The following is a 13,190-nucleotide window of genomic DNA, read 5'->3' as shown; positions in this document are numbered from 1 at the left end:
CCGGCTGGACGTTTAGCAGGGAGATCCAGTTAATAGGATAGCCATATAGACTCTGATAAGCTCCCATATACACTGGTGGCCTGGAAGTCTATGTAAGCTCAGGAGAGTCTGAAAAAAGCCCTAGTCATCTACTCATCCCTGGCTGAACATGTAGCCTTGCACAGATGTAGAGGAGACACAAGAAAACCCAGGAAAGTAAAAGTCTTATAAATTGTGTTAATTTTGAAAGTGTTCCACAAATCATCTTGATGGTACCGGTCCATCAAGAAAGGGTAGAAACCTTACTGGTTCAAGGTGTTTAAGTACCTCTGACCAATAATTGACTGACTGCTAAGCTATGTTGACCCTTGTAAAAAGCCCTAGGAAACTAGCCTTAGAAATAAAAATAAGGAAAAACAACAACAACAAAAAACTGAGCAGAAACATCAGTGTCAGCACACTGTGAAGGAGAGAAACTCAGAATCAGTTCAGGCAAGTCACTAAACAAACAAACTTACAAACAAACAAAAAAACCACTTTCCCCAGGGTACAACATAACAGAGTTGCTACAATATCTTATCTGAAATATCCGGTTTTGAAAAAAAAAAAATAAGCAGGGCCAGCCCGTGGCTCACTCGGGAGAGTGTGGTGCTGATAACACCAAGGCCACGGGTTCGGATCCTATATAGGGATGGCCGGTTCGCTCACTGGCTGAGCGTGGTGCTGACAACACCAAGTCAAGGGTTAAGATCCCCTTACCGGTCATCTTTTTAAAAAAAAAAAAAAAAAAAAATAAGCAAACACAGAATGTGACTATACATGGGGGGTAGGGTGGGGAGGTAGGGGTGAAAATCAATACACATGCTCTGAGATGTTGGACTTAACATATAAGGACTTTAAAGCAGGTATCATAAATATGCTCAAAGTACTAAATAAAGATATGACAACAAAGGCTCATCAAATAGAGAATCTGCAAAGAGATAGGAATTACAGAAAAAAACCAATGGAAATTCTAGAGTTGAAAAATGCAATAAATAATAAATGAAAATTTCACTAGAAGGGCTCAATGCAAATTTGAGCTGACAGGAGAAAGAATTAGGAAACTTGGAGATAGATCCATAGAATCATTGAATCAATAGAAAGAGTGAAGAATGAAGAGTCCCAGAGACCTGTGTGACATCAAGCATAGCAACATGTGTATATGGGAATCCCAGGAGTGACATAATGGGGGGGAGGGGCAAGAAAAGTATTTGAACAAAACATGGCCAAATGCTTTCCAAATTTGATGAAAACATTAATCTATATATCCAAGAAGCGCAATGATCTCCAAATAGGATAAACACAGAGATCCAACCTGGCACGTAACAGTCAAGCTGTTGAAAGACAAAAAGAGAAAATCTTAAAAGCTGCTGGAGAAAAATGACTCATCAGAGACAGGGGAACGGGTATAACAGCTGACTTCACGTCAGAAACACTGGAGGACAGGCCGTAGGATGACATATTTAAGGTGCTGAAGGGAAAATAACTGTCAACCAAAAATTCTATTTCCAGTAAAACTATTCTTTAAAAATGAAGGCAAGATAATGACATTCCCAGATAAACAGAGACTGAGAGAATTTGTGGCTAGCAAACCTGCCTTATAAGAAATAATAAAATTGTTCAACCTGAAAGGAAATGACACTAGGTGGTAACTGAAATCTACATGAAAAATTAAGCAAAGCTGAGTGTTAAATACTAGGAAAGTCTGTTCTAATAACCAAAGTGGATGAAAATTATGGAATCAGGCAAGATGTCATCAAGGAAACTATGATTCAGAGAAAAAAATAGGAATTGCTATAAATGTAGGTGAAGAGAATTGTTGGAAGAAATTAAACCATTTCCAGTCAGTGTCCCCACTGAGCTGAGGCTTCCTAACCAATTGTTTATTCTAATATCTCAGAATGTTTTTTGCCTCCCACAGCAGTGGAAGCATAAGCTCCGCCTGAGGAGTGACTCTTTTTCTGTATGTCCTGCTTGATTGGCATCACCACTGTTACACGTTTTCTTCCAACCTATACTTCTCCTTCATAGCATTTACCCAATTGTAATTATATGAGAGACGGCAGGGATAGTGTCTGTCTTTTCTACGGCTGTAAGAGCATCTGCTCATGCCCGGGAACGTACATGGCATGAAACAAATGCCCTTAAATATTGAATCGTAAATGAATTAGCTTCAAGTGACTTAATATCTCTGACCCTCAATTTTATTATCAGAAAAAAAGGACTGTAGTGAACTAGAATAAATCAAAGCTGAAAGTAGGAAAACCTTGGTTCTCTAGTACGTAGCTGTGTGAACTTGAGCGAACCACCCTACTTCCCAGGCTTCATTTTATGAAATGAAGATGTTAAACTAGAGTGAGGGATCACAGGTTTGCAACCTCCATTAATTGCTTTTGTTTTGTCTTGGCCATGGCACAATGTTTGATTAAAAACAAACAAACAAAACATAAAAATACGCCCAGTATGTTGACAGGAGTGTAGAGAAATAGACATTCTTATGCGTTATTGGTGGGAATGTAAATTGACATAACCTCTATGGAGGACAAAGTTGAAATGTATATCAACACTGAAAATGTATAAACCCTTGCTGAGTTTGATATCCACATGGAAAAAAATGAATCTTAACTCCTACTTTACACCATATGTTAAGAGTCAATTCCAAAAGGCTTGTAGAGGGCCGGCCCGGGGGAGTGTGGCGGCGCTCCCGCCGAGGGTTCGGATCCCACATACAGACCGGTTCCCGCTCACTGGCTGAGCAAGGTGCGGGCGCAGCACCGAGGGTTGCAATCCCGTTGCTGGTCCTGGTCCGGTACGGGCGCGACACTGAGGGTTGCAATCCGTTGCCGGACACGAAAAAAGACAAAAAAAAAGGAAAAAAAAAAAAAAAAGGCTTGTAGATCGAAATGTGAAGGGAAAAAATCAAAAGATTCTACAAGAAAACAGGAGAACATCTTCACGACCTTGAGGTAGACAAAAATGCCTTATACAGGGTATACACAAAAAATACTAACTATGAAAGAAAAGATTGCTAATTTGGACTTTCTTAAAATTAAGAAGTTTTTTCTCAAAAAAACCCCCCCAAAAAACAAAAAATCCCAGAGAGTGAAAGGAAAGCCAACAATTGAAAGAAGGTATTTATAGTACATATATCTGACGAAAGCCTTGTATTTAGATATATAAAGCACTCCTGAAAATCTTTTTTTTTTTTTAAAGGCACTCTAACAAGAATGGACTAATATCTTAAATAAGCACTTCACAAGAGAAAATATCTAATTGGCCAAAAGCACATGTAAAGGTTGTTTAACATTACTAGTCATCAGAGAAATGAAAATGAAAATTACAATGAAATACCTTTGCATACCCACCAGAATGGCTAAAATATGCAGGGATGGAAAATACCAAGTACTGATGAGGATGTTGAGCCACTGGAGTGGTCATACATTTCTGAGAGGAGAGTAAGTGGTAGGACCATTTTGGAAAACTTTGGCTATATCTACTAACGTTAAACATAGACCGCTCTATGACCCAGCATGGGTCTACCCCATGAGTCAGCAATTCCACCCAGGAGAAATCAGTGCAAGTGTCCACCAAAAGACATGTACAAGGGTGTTCAAAGCAGCTTTGTTCATAATTGCCACAAACGGAAAAAACCCGAATGACCATAAACTGGAAATGGATAAACAACTTGTGGTGTAGCTATACAATGCAATACTTCACCCTGATGAAAAACGTGAAAGTACAATACCATAGATGAATCTCACACATGTAATGTTGAGTTAAAAGAAGCCAGTTTTGAAAAACTGCATACTGTATAATTCCATTTCTACAAGGTTCAAGAACAGGCAAAGCTAGGCCGGCCCGTGGCTCACTCGGGAGAGTGCGGTGCTGATGACACCAAGGCCCCGGGTTCGGATCCCATATAGGGATGGCCGGTTGGCTCACTGGCTGAGCGTGGTGCTGACAAGACCAAGTCAAAGGTTAAGATCCCCTTACCGGTCATCTTTAAAAAAAAAAAAAAAAAAAAAGAACAGGCAAAGCTAATCTGTGATTATAGAAGTTATAGTATTAGTTACCTATTTTGGGGTAGAGCACATGTTGACTGGGAGTGGTCAAAATGGAGGCTTCTAGGCTGCTAATAATGTTCTATATTTTGACTTTGGTGTTGATGATAGGTGTGGGTACATAGGTAAAATTTCATCAAACAATAGACTTAACACTTGTTTATTGTATGCATGTTATATTTCAATTAAAATATTTTTTAAAAATACACATAAGGTAATTCTACCTTTAGGAAATTATCCTACAGATATCTCTCATATATGCAAAATGACATATATGAAGTTATTAATTATAGTGTTACTTATAATAGCAAATATTGGAAACAAATTAAATGTTCTCATGCTCCAGAGTTCAATGTATCCTCTTTTGTATGTATCCTTTGAACTCTGTACCATGAGAATCTATTGGTTTTTTTAAAGTAAATAACATTCTTCCTGCCCCTAAAAGAGGCTGGCCTGTATGGGGATCTGAACCCTTGACCTTGGTGTTACAACCCTAACCAACTGAGCTAATTGGCCAGCCCAAATAAATAACATTCTTAAAAATTTTTTTAAAGTTTGTATACTCTAGGGGACTGAATGCACTTTCCATGTCTTCACAGCCCTGCCTCTCTGAATCCCCTATACCCCTCATTTAGGTTTCCTGCCTAGCCCCTGAAGGATTCCTTTAGAGAGTTTTTGGCCCTTATTAGAAGATTCCTCTGGGCCGGACTGTGGCTCACTCGGGAGAGTGTGGTGCTGATGGCACCAGGGCCATGGGTTCGGATCCCATATAGGGATGGCCGGTTTGCTCACTGGCTGAGCGTGGTGCTGACAACACCAAGTCAAGGGTTAAGATCCCCTTACCGGTCATCTTTTTTAAAAAAAAAAAAAAAAAAAAAGGAAGATTCCTCTGTTTCTCCAGCTCCACAGTTTTCTGATTCTACTTCCTTGTTGCACAGATCTGAAGAACGAAATTGTGAGCCTTTCTGTGCATTTTCATCTTCCAGCAGCAGAGGGCGCTCAGTACTTAAAAATATGTATGTAACACCTGGCTTGACATGTAAACTGAGTATTGCTGTATCCTTTCATTTATAGAGCAGAGTGTAATATTTCCATGAATTGACCCGGGATAACCCAAGGGGATTTCATGCTCCCACATCTGTTTGGGAGTTCCTCTAGACGTGACAGGCCAGTTCTGGTGTTTTCTCTGTTACCTGGGCTACTAAACTTCTCCCAGAGTCGAATCCCTCCACCGCTGAGCCCCTTATGAAATCTCCTGGCCTCTGTCCACTCCACTCTGTCCAATCCTCAGCTGTCTTTGCTCTTACTGTGAGGGCTCCAGTCCCCATATGACCCCATGTTGTCAGCCAGGCTGGAGAAGAGGCTTTGTGTTGTCCCCCAAACAGTGCATGCCTAGGAACCCACAAACAGCATGTTGTGACTTGTGGTGTCATGGACAGCTCCTTTTCTCTCTCATGCTGCAGTTATGGTTTTTAAGGTGTATATGAGTGATTGTTTCTTATACCATGTAATTCTTTAGAGAGAATCTTATGTCTACACCCCATTTGTAAAATACATAAAAGTAGAGCAGTCCTGGTAGAAGAGTGTGGATAAAGAGCATGTGACAGGAAATAAGGTATCCAGAGCCCTGACAAGGATTTTCTACTTGACCAAACTTCAGTCAGACTCCTGAACCTTCTCCTGGGCCCATCTGTTGGGAAAATAGAATAGTTTGATCAGGCCCCCCCTCACCTTAGGTGTGGTTGGGGGTAGAGCAGTGCATTCTTTGTAAGCAAACTGTGTGTAGGTGGTTGGAGTTGGTGCGCTTGCACAGCGCCACTGTTTTGGTGAGCATCTGCCTTGGGCTTCCATCCTGGGCATCCATCTGCGTAGCCATGTTCTCCAATCTATGGCTTCCAAGGAACTGTTTGCTGGTTACCTAGCTCATAGACCTACATGTGAGGGGTCTGGGGACCCAGCCTGGCATGTGAGGGTTTGTGACCCAGTCTGTGAACGGGCTTGAGGGGTCTGTCAGCTCCAGACCCAGCCCTAGCTCAACAATTGGCCCAGTCGGCAGGATTACGGGCAGGTAAAAGAGCTTGACACCATCTGTGAAGTTTCTTGTAAAATCCAGTTTTGCAAGAACCCTGCTAGTCAGTTGAGCAAGACCCTACCAGTACCGCAAGCTTAGATATCTGATCCCCTGTGATATCCGATTGGGTGTCTCATTCTCCACCATCTCTCAGGTGATGTCTGATCACTCTCGCCTGTCTTCAGCAAGAATCCTGTCAGTTTAGCCAGAGTCTGCCTTACTCCTGATATCTTTTCTTAGTAATTTCCCATCCACTGACTACCCTCTGCCCCTGCTCCTTAGCTATACATTTCCACTTGCCCATGCTTTATTCCAAGTTGAGCCAGACTCTCTCTTGTGGGGACAAAGGGAAGAACTTCCCTTTTGTCTCTTGAAGTTTCTCTGAACATCAAATGATAAAATGCAGATTAATTAGGAGAAAAGACATAACAAATTTTATTTTAATGTGCATAGCATGGGGGGATCACAAAATGAATTCCCAATAACCCAGTGAGGCACAGATATTTATATACCCCTCTTCACAGGGTAAGGGGAGATAGGGGTGTATGAGTAAGTGATTTTTTAGAGGGACTCAATGGGCTTGGAGAGCATGCAGTGTCCTGGGACAAAGTCTGTTGGGCCTGCAGAGCAGACAATGACTGGTAAATGATTCTCTTTGAAATATTGAATGAGGTCAAAATAAAAGACGATGGTCTATGACAAAAGTCTGCCCAGTTGTGTTGAGAGACTCCAGTCTTTCTTCCTGTGATATGAGTTAAGTTTGTGAAAACTCAGGGAAAGGATCAGAGGTACTTGTTTTCTTCCTTAGCAGGTTTGGACTTTAGGCAGACAAGGGAACAGCTTCATTCTGTGCTTTGGAGAGAGACAGAGGATTTAAAGATGGGGACGGCAGGGGAAGTTCAGAGAGACTTGAGGCTGCTTCTTTATTTCAGCATGTCAGAGTGCCATATTTTGAGTTAATGGCCTCTAAACCCCTAAATGCCCCACTGCAAAATCCCATCTCAGTGGCCTCTATACCTATCTCAATGGTCCTGAATAAGGTTTGCCTTACTGTGTTCTAACAAGTGTCATTGAATTTTTTTCTTTAACAGCCCCATCCAGTAATTCCCCATCCCCCATCAAGAAGCTCCTGAGTTGTCTCAGAAGAATCTCTAGGGAGTTTTAAAATGCCTTTGCACTCTGTGTTGGGTGCTCTTTAAGAGTCCCTTCCAGCTCCACGAGGCTGGGATTCTGTGGAATGCCAGCCCAGCTCAGGTGGAGGGAATGAACCTATAACTTACCTTCCTTGTGACATGAATGCCTTTGGCCGGCTGTTGAAACCTCTTGACCTCTTTGCAGAATTGTGTTTTCACATGCATAAAATAATACACATAGATTGACAAAGGTAACTGTATTGGAAATTATATAGAAATACAGTTATTAAAATATTTTTAGGGGCTGGCCTGTGGCTCACTCAGGAGAGTGTGGTGCTCATAACACCAAGGCCACAGGTTCGGATCCCATATAGGGATGGCTGGTTTGCTCACTGGGTGAGCGTGGTGCTGACAACACCAAGTCAAGGGTTAAGATCCCCTTACCAGTCATCTTTAAAAAAAAAATTTAAATTTTGTGACCTAATAATCTATATGCCTGTTTATTCACACATTAAATGACAATGTGTAAAATTAAACCCAGCCTCTTTACTCTGGTTCACAAGGCCCTGCAGGATTTTTCCCAGGTCTCTCTCTCAAGCTCCATCTTAAACTGTTCTCCTCCTTAAACAGCCAGTCCAGTGTCCATCTCCCCTCCATGAAGGCATAGACCACATCTGTCTTTGTTCACTGTTGTGTAGGTGTGGAGCACATAGGACAGCGCCTGCCATGTGGTAGGCATTTACATATTTGATAAGTGAATGAATGCAGGGGACCAACCCTGAGGATTAGAGGAGCTAGTTCCACGAGATTGGTAGATACCTCAGAGAGAATCTATTGTATGTGTAAGCATCCAGCACAACACCTTGCACACAACAGATGCTCAGTAAATGGTAGGTATGACTTGTGTGTCCCTCTCAGTTTTCCCCCGCATGGCCTTCTGCTCATGCTTCTCTATCCAAAGTCTACACTGTTCCCTGCTCCATCCAAAATGAATGCTTGGGCCTCCCTGGCCACTCCCTTCAAGACTGCCCATCCCACAAGGCCAATCCCCCAACTTATCTCAAATAGCTTCCCTACTTAGCTTTCAAGGACCCCAGGAACATGGAGTGGAATATTCTGCTGAAATGACAGAGGTATTCCCAGCATGCAAGCATGATAATGCCTGGTGGAGTTCCCCATCCCTGAAAGAGGGGTCTTCATCATCCCTCAGTGTTGCTTTGCCTCCCACAGATTTGTCACCCCTTTTCCCCTGGGTGAGGGAGCCGCCAAAGATTACTCAAAGCCCATCTCTTTTGAGCAGTGAGAAGCCCCAGAAAGGGGTTAATATTCCAGGACCCTCAAGCACAAGGCATCCTTCCATTTGGGAAATTAACCAGGAATTGGAGTTCTCTTCCTGCATTTATTCTCCAGACCAAGAAGTTACGGGAAGAGACATAGGTGGGGTTTTGCTAAGTAGTTTAACAAGTTTTACAATAGAAGCTGGTAACATTCAGTAAAAACAAGTCAGATGACATTCTGTTAGGCAATTAAGTGATCCACTACGAAAGGCTTGATTTGCCGATATTCCTTTTCCCTCCAGCAGCTTTTTAGTAACTTTATATCAATTAGTAACTTGTCTGTCTTAGAACCACAGCCGTGCTGTGTTACGGTCCTTATCTTGCAACAGAGACTCAATGCCCTGGGGGAAATTTCCTGTCCTTTGCAAGGTCAATATTTGAAACTGCAAGGCTTTGGAAAACCAGGCCCTGTGAGGTATATTTGCTTTATGAATCCTCTACACCTCAGGGGAGAATTTATCTTTGCAGTTGTGTGGGACTTTGGTGAGCAAGAGGAGAGGCCAAGGTGCAGGGCCAGACCAGCCTCCTTCCCTCAGGAGCCAAAAGGCTTAAGAAGGAGTTGAGTCCCGGGAAGGAGGGATGGTGAATGGGAGCTCCCTGATCCCACAGGGCCAAGGGGGGAGGGAACAGACGTCTGAGTTGTGTGACGGGGCCTAGGAGGGAGCACTGTCTGGCCATTGACGTCATTCCCCTGTAAACTGACCACAATTTGGAGGTATGTCATCGGAATACAGTGGGGCAGTTGTATGGAGCCTGTACCTCCACATAGGAGGCAGCCAAATAAATGTGTGCTTGCTTCGATCTGTGTCCTTCCCAACTGGCCTGTTCTATCCTAATTAGGGAACTGAGTCAGACTGGCCAAGACTTTGGTGCCCTGCTTTACCTATCTGATGTTATTTCCCCAACAGGTACCCTCTGCTCCCTTCACATGAGTCTCCTCACCATTCTGAAGACACACCTTGTAAATTCCCCAGCTGCTGGCCGCCTTGCACACTGACCAATCTGTCTGTCTTCCATTCATCCACTCACTCCACTTTTATTGAGTTGCCTATTCTATGCCAGGCATAGGACTGGGCATTAAGGATACAGACAAAAGGTTTGCTCTCGAAGAGCTCAAAGTCTGCCCGGTTAGGGTAGGCAAACAAACTGACAGTGGTAATGAACAAGTCCGGTGGGATTCCTTCTGGGGGTATCCCTGACCCGTGTGGGTCCGAGTGATGGCTGCTATAGGATCACCAATCACACCCACCAGACAGAACTTAAGGAAAGGCTTTTTATTTCAGAAGATGTCAACTGGGAGACAGAGGGTAAAGTCCCAAATGCCTCCCCAATTGACTGAGGGCTGGGCTTTATATAGGTAATTATATCAGGGAGACAGGATGACTTCAAGTGTGATGGACAGCTGCCTCCTGCTTTGAGAAATGGAGATGTATGGGGATGTATCGAGCAACAAGATGCTTTGAGAGATGTATCAGGTGAGACAGGATGTTGCTTTCAATACGATCTTAGTTCATCATTAAGGGATAGCTATAAAGGGAAAACAAAGTTGGTTCTATAGTGTATACACAGGTGGGGGTGGGTTTCTACATTTACAAATTTCCCCCTTCTGTTAGTAACTTCTGCAATATTAGGGAAGAATGAGGTTGCAGACATCTTGTCTAGCTACTTCATGCTCGACACGGTCATCGAATTCTAAGGAATCCTCGTGCAGAATTTCTGAGTCTGCAAATGGATTTCTTCAAGGGTTACTGTATATCCCAATAAACATTGTCCTATACCTCCCTCTCCTTCTTATGCACTCATAGGTCCAAGGCTGTGTTTCTAGGCTACAAACGAACATGAAAACTGAAGGAGCAAAGGTAATAGCATCTCCTGAGGATGCTGTTTGTAAGGCCACTCTTTCTAACCATGGATCTATATCATCCAGTCACAAGGGGCCAATGGGGATCCCTTTCAAAACCTAGGGGTTGATTTTATAGTGAGCTCCCATTATTCAAAAATTGTTGGATTCCCATTTTCATCCCAAAAGGGGGTGTCTTTAGTTGATGTCAGATACACACAAGGAGGCTTAGCATAGGGACCGACCTTAAATTGTGTCTATTGAACCTGATGAGTTATTCAGGCATCCCAATTAGGTTTCCCACTACCACTTCATATGCAAGAGGGACATGATGGTCCAGAACTGACTGTGGTTCTGGATGACATATCCAACAATGGGAGAGATTACCAGAGGTAGCCAGGGTCTGAGAGATTCATACTGAATTGTTTTTCCAGGCCTAGCTAATCTGCAGGAGAAGAAATATAATGATATTAATAATTTCCATGTAAATTTCAACTTAGAAAGTGTAATGGACTGGACTTCCCAGCCACCTGAGTCATATCTCTTCATCGGGTATGATGTACCCAGGTTCTGAGTTCCTTCAGCTGTACTGGTGAATGGGTGACAAGTGACACATCATAAAGTCTGACCCATCTTGCTTGCAGCTGTGAATCAGGGTGTTTTTCTCTCCAAGTCTTGAGCAGGAGTTGGTCACTAGGTTTTACAGCATGTAGAGGGACATCTGTCAGGTAAGCCAACCTGTTAGAAGCAAACTCATGTAACAGAGTTAAAGTAGCTCCATTTTGTTTTACATACTGTTCTATAAACAGTTCTTCTTTTGGGGAGGAAGCGTTGGTCAGCCCCTGTGCCTGACGAGTCAATAGTCTCCCATACAAAATTTCACAAGGTCTTAAACCTACCTTGCTCCTGGGGGCTGCCTGTATCATTTGTAGGGCCATAGGTAATACTTGGACTCAGGTTAGATTTGTTTCCTGACAACAAATGGCCAGAGCCCTGTTCAGGGTCTGATACATCCGTTTGGTCTTCCCTGTGTACTGTGGCCTCCAAGGAATATGTTGTTTCCAACCTATATTTTCCCAGGGGTCAAAAGACCTCTCTCTCTCCAGATAGCCCCATGAGCACGAGCTATCATGAAAGCATATTTAGTACTTTGATTCCTCTGGCCAAGGTTAGAGCTTGAGTCAAAGCAATTAGTTCAGCTTTCTGGGCTCCTGTCTTTATTGCATACTGTACAAAATAAAATATTGAATGTCCTTTCCACTTTTCCCCATCTGTTCCCAACCACCAAACCTCCACATACAGTAGTGCTCATTCCAGTGTCAGTGAGGCTGAAGTTAGAACAAAAGAGACCTGGTGCTCAGAACGTGGTAGAGAGACTCGGCAAGCTTGTCCACAGACAATCCAAAGCCAAAATGCACTGTTCACTTCTTATTGACCAGGGACTAGGTGCAGCACACCCTGCTTCAGGTAGGCAGCATGCGTTCAGGGAGCTAGGACACCGAATAAAGAAATGTAAAATTTTCCAAAATAAAGATCCTCAGGAATACTATTTCATGCATAAATTGGGTCTAATAAGTCTTTGATGTTTTGTTTGTGTGCAAGAAACAATTATTTTCAACTATCCGTTTCTTATTTAGAAGAAGTTTCATTCACAGCTCTTAAAAGAAAGCTTTGAATATACTTCAATATCAGTAGAAAAAGTTAACTTTCTCTCTTCTTTTATTTCCAAGATGCCTAATTTGGTCACGGATAGATTAGAGTTCTGTAGTTGTGCAGTGATATCTACTCTGTTTTCTTCCATAGGAGCTCCAAGAGCAAGGTGCAAACCCCCCTCCCCTCATCCCCCCCACACTGTTGTGTTCTTTTACCTGCCTGTAATCCTGCTGACTGGGCCAACTGTCGAGCTAGGGCTGGGTCTGTTGCTCACAGACCCTTCAAGCCCATTGTCCAGACTGGGTCACAAACTCTTCACATGCCAGGTTGGATCCCCAGACCCCTCACATGCCAGGCTGGGTCACCAGACCCCTCACACACAAGTCTGTGAGCTAGGTAACCGGCACAAAGGTCCCTGGAGCTGTAGGTTTTAGAGCATGGCCATGCGGGGCGGATGCCCAAGGCAATAAATGCCAGCCAAGGTAGCAGTACCAGGCATGCTCCACCCACACACAACTTATTTACAAAGAATGTGCTGCACCACCCCAACCGGACCTAAGGCAAGGGGGGCTGATTAAATTATTCTGTTTTCCCAACACACACCCTGGGGAATCCTTGGGTCAATGAGCCTGTCCAGAGAGATGGTCTCTTTTTCACGGTAAATTTAAGGATCTATGAAAATGCTATTATCATTATCACCAACATCTTAACAACTATTGGCCAGAGCTTCTAAAATCCCAATACCCCATACACCTGTTAAAATCCTACAACTTGGGAGAAGAGGCTGTGTCTCCCAAGTCTCCAGGCTGTGTTAGTCCACATACCACAGGAGTGAGGTAGCACGTGATGATGTGCTCATGACCTTGGTGATTTCTTGATTAGCTATGGTATTTGTTAATCCTGGAATACATCATTTAAAAGAACTGGAATTAAAAACCAACCATGGGAAAATTTTACTTTGTAAAATTTTAACTGATGTTTTTGCATTAATCTCTAGTTGAGCATGGAATCTAGAGTCTTTTAAGAAATCTGGGCCGGCCCGGTGGCGCACTCGGTAGGGTGCAGCGCTTGGGAGTG

Source organism: Galeopterus variegatus, unplaced genomic scaffold, assembly GCF_000696425.1.
Source record: "Galeopterus variegatus unplaced genomic scaffold, G_variegatus-3.0.2 Scaffold168, whole genome shotgun sequence".
NCBI classification, from domain to species: Eukaryota; Metazoa; Chordata; class Mammalia; order Dermoptera; family Cynocephalidae; genus Galeopterus; species Galeopterus variegatus.
Note: the sequence above shows the minus strand (reverse complement) of the source record.